The sequence below is a fragment of the Varroa jacobsoni genome, unplaced genomic scaffold (assembly GCF_002532875.2).
Source record: "Varroa jacobsoni isolate VJ856 unplaced genomic scaffold, vjacob_1.0 scaffold_931, whole genome shotgun sequence".
NCBI classification, from domain to species: Eukaryota; Metazoa; Arthropoda; class Arachnida; order Mesostigmata; family Varroidae; genus Varroa; species Varroa jacobsoni.
Genome location: NW_019213833.1, coordinates 18,554 through 22,496, shown reverse-complemented (window position 1 = coordinate 22,496; position 3,943 = coordinate 18,554). Strand labels below are relative to the sequence as shown.

The window sequence follows — 3,943 nt, the reverse complement described above, 5'->3', positions numbered from 1 at the left end:
TTTCATATCGGCTACGCATTGCCTGACTGACTGTATTGGCTCATTGCTTCTCATGGAAACCTGAACGAGCTTCTCCTCATTTATATAACAACAAGCCCGTCTGTATTCCTTAAAAATATCACTGGTTTCAAAATAGCTTAAGTCGCATATGGTCAAAGCATCATGACGAAAACCTCGGAGCTTAACTTTTTTTATCGAACAATGTATAGTTTCGGGATTTGTTTTCGTTCGAGTTGCTGCGAACGTCATTGTGCCATTCATGGTTTACCTATGAATCAATCAGTTGCAGACGTTAGCAGTTATAACCGAATAACTGCGACCGCTTTTTTAATTAAACAAGTTAAAAATATCATCGAACAAAAGGACTATTGAAACAATCCTCCGGTGTTCAAAATCGTCAGGAATTCACTGCTGCATAGAGGTCGATGTCGCTAAACCAGTAACCGAATGAAATACCCGGAGAGGACTTTTGCTTGCTCCATTGCCACAGGAGAACGAAGTTCAGTTCAACTTCGGTTTCTACGCCTAGAAGTGCCGTAAGTTACAACTAACGCGGCATAACGTTGCGATAACAGTCAATTTGGAGCTAAGAAAAAACAGTTGAGCTCTCGGAGCCAGCCATTAGAGTAAACATTTTGATCTTGTTTTAACACCATGAACATAATGATAATCTTGATGCGTAAACTGGGGCCACAGCGGGGGCCTTGAGGGCAAAGGACACGGACACAACAGCTCCAGTTGCACAACCAACAGAGCGGCGTCAGTCGCAGAGGGCCACAAAGGCAGGCGGAAAACTCAAGTGACTACTCATATTGAAATTCGATCTGGTGATGCCGGTTGTTTCGAGGCCCCTTCTCTGTAGTCCGGCCAGTGTTGGCTTGTCATGGGCCTAGACAACTCCTGAACGGCGCAGGCATCTCAGGGTGGTGTACTACTAACTACTAAGGTGGGAACTACGAAGACCCTCGTGTTATTTATAGGCCGATTAGAAAAAAAACCGCTTTACGAGCAGACGTCTCTTCCTTTCCGGTGGAAGACACAACTATCGCTAGGTGCATCCCATAGGTACTCATTATTAAGAAATTTCAATATAGCTGTGTAATTGAATTGCCCTTGAAAATTAAGTGGCCGTATCTTCAGATGACCTAGCCAATTAAGTTCGAACCCTTACGTTGTCAAAGCAGCAATACAATGTTTAAACACGCCCACGTAACAATAGGCAAAGCTTAAAATAAGCGCTAATGGTGAGGGAGAATTTGCTTAGAGAATTTACAAAAGATGAAGCAATTATTTGACTGCAATTAAATATGTTATCGGCACAGACAATGATGTGTTAGACCGAAAAAACGAAAAGTTCTGGTTCCCTACCGAACGCAGAAATATTTCAAAGTTAGGTTAAGCAGTAACCCTTGGTAGCAACACGAAGCTTTTTTTTTAATTTGAAAAAAAAATTAATATAAAACGCTAAAGAAAATTGATGTGGAAAAGTGTCCCATATTTGCGATTGATTGAGCCCTATAATCTTGAATTAAATATCCAAAGAATGAAGTCAATTTAAATAAATCCTTTATGAATTAGAACGAGATACTGAATCAATACGCGTCTCAATTAAGCAACATCTTTTTCTCAAGAAATTCTTTTGAGAAGAGTACTGAGTTATACATAGGTGTACGCATTAAATGTATTCTCATATTCTTTCAAGGATCAATTATCTAACAAAATTGAAAACAAATCTTCAAAATGTATAGCCCTGGTTAGTCACGTCATACAGAATATGACCATCCAAGTGGGCCGAGATCCACAGAAATAAACCGTTCCGGCACGCTTATGGTCGTGTAATTCAGTTTTAATGAATTATTTCTACCAGCTTTATACTGATTTGACTATAATAGAAATAAGCCAAATAAGAACGCCCAGTTTTCGTCGAAAAGGTTTTTTCGATCAAGCCCTACCCCCTTGATTATTGTCAATAACCTCTATGATTACAGAAGTTATCCTATGCACTGTAAGAAGCTCCGTCCGTTGGTCGTATCTTATGCTTATCCCGCTATCTGTCGCCATTTCATGCTCAAACTGAAGCAACACACGAACCCAGCAGAATTCACTCTCAAGAACGTTACCACCTGCGAAATATTCATTAGCGCCATTGCCCACCGCAAACCCTCAAAGGGCCCACACTCCACTTACGTGATGGATGAGAGCTGTGGGGTTTACACAGCAAATGCTGCCACCTCTCTTCCTTGTCCTTATTCAGGACCCGAAGATTTAATTCGATGCCCTATCCCAGTGTGCACGTACGATCTCTTGATTCAACATTCGCACGGCCACTGAACGAAACCTTAAAACCGTGGAATGTTGTTTATCTAAAAATTGTTTATGTCAATTTTCAACAAATGTAGAATATAAATGATGTTAGTATATGACGTATCCTAAGCCAAGTTTGAAGGAAGCTTTGTTTCGTCATATCGAAAAGTGATGATTCTGAAAGTGCCCTGAAAGTTGTATTTGGATTCGGAAAATGGATATGTACGGGTATAGAACGGGTATTGAACGTAATAGGAAGATCCTGGATAGACGGATGTTGAACCATTTCAGATGGGCCATCACCCGTCTTGCCGAATCATCCGGAAAGTCGATAAAAAGTAACAAAGGCCGATGTGAACAAAGGGAAACGAAAACGGACGGTGTACGTCCATTGTCCTGTATTGCCGTTGACGATAACCAAGGTTCGAACTATATGGCCTAAGATTAATGCCAACTGCTCCAGAACACACTGCGAACACAGAAATAGTTTAGTTTGTGGTCTACGAAAAGGTCGTGATGAAGTCAACCTAATTCGCCAAGCGCCATAAAACGGAAGAGAACAATAAAAGGGATAAAAGAGACCCTGAGAATTAGTATCCTTTGAAAAGACGACTAAAACGGCCGTAACCGAATCAGCATTTGAACCAATACAAGTGACATGGCGTAAACAAACGTCCGTTAGTTAAGAGACGTACGCCGGCAGTACGACACGACTCCGGAAAGAAGTAATCACTCTTGTATTCTACGCCAGTGCTTCCGATTTCATAGAACCCACAATGTACAATATCATCGCTGCTGCGCAATGCATGTCTATGTAGTGAGATGAGAAACTGAGAATATAGAGCGAAGCCCATCAGCTTAAATCAAACATTGCGATTTGTCACGATTGTACAAACTGTGTTATTTGAATGCTGCAACTTCTCACCTTTATCCAAAACAAGGAGACCGTTTTATCATCATAATGGCCTAACGGTAACTAATAAATACGTCCACAGAGGACAACTAAATCCATAAAAGGCAGCAATAGTTTTTTATTAACTTGATGAAATATATTAATCTAGGATATCGTCCACGATAGCGCTAACATTGGCTGTTTTAAGACTGTTTTCTATGATATGACCATATTTTAACATATTGCGGTGACTCTCTTGCCTATAGATGAGGACAGGTCTGCATTCGAATTTAAAAAAAAAAACACGATCTATGCGATCAAACTATTCATTGGTTTCTTTTTTTTGTCGCATCTATAAACACCATCTAAATAGACATCATCCGCTGTTCTATATAAATGTTCGTCGGCTTTTGCTAATCTCAATCCTTGTCCATGGTCGAGTGTCGTGAAACCCCTTCTAACGGCTTTTCAGTAGCAGAGCTGACCCCTTCTTTACCTATCTTCCCTCGAAAGCTCGTGGTTAGTCGCTAAGCCGCTTAAGACCTTTTTTATGGACACGGTCTTAAGCCTACCGATTTAGCCATTGCAATAACCCAGTAGTCGCGTTTGCGGTGCTCTATTGTTACGACAATAGGCGCTGCTGCTGCTGCCACCGCAGTATGCGGGAGCAGCGGGCCAGCAACAACGCTCACAATAACTACAATGGGAAACATCTCTAACCGAACTGAGACCTACAGCAAAAAGTGG

General features: G+C 41.1%; 1 long non-coding RNA gene across 1 annotated transcript; it reads left to right on the top strand.

Moving 5' to 3' along the window:
* Positions 1-404: 404 nt before the first annotated feature.
* On the top strand, positions 405-3,320 carry LOC147752861 (uncharacterized). Its single transcript, XR_015312917.1, has 2 exons — positions 405-946; positions 1,989-3,320. It is a non-coding gene; the product is annotated as an uncharacterized LOC147752861 (long non-coding RNA).
* Positions 3,321-3,943: the final 623 nt, after the last annotated feature.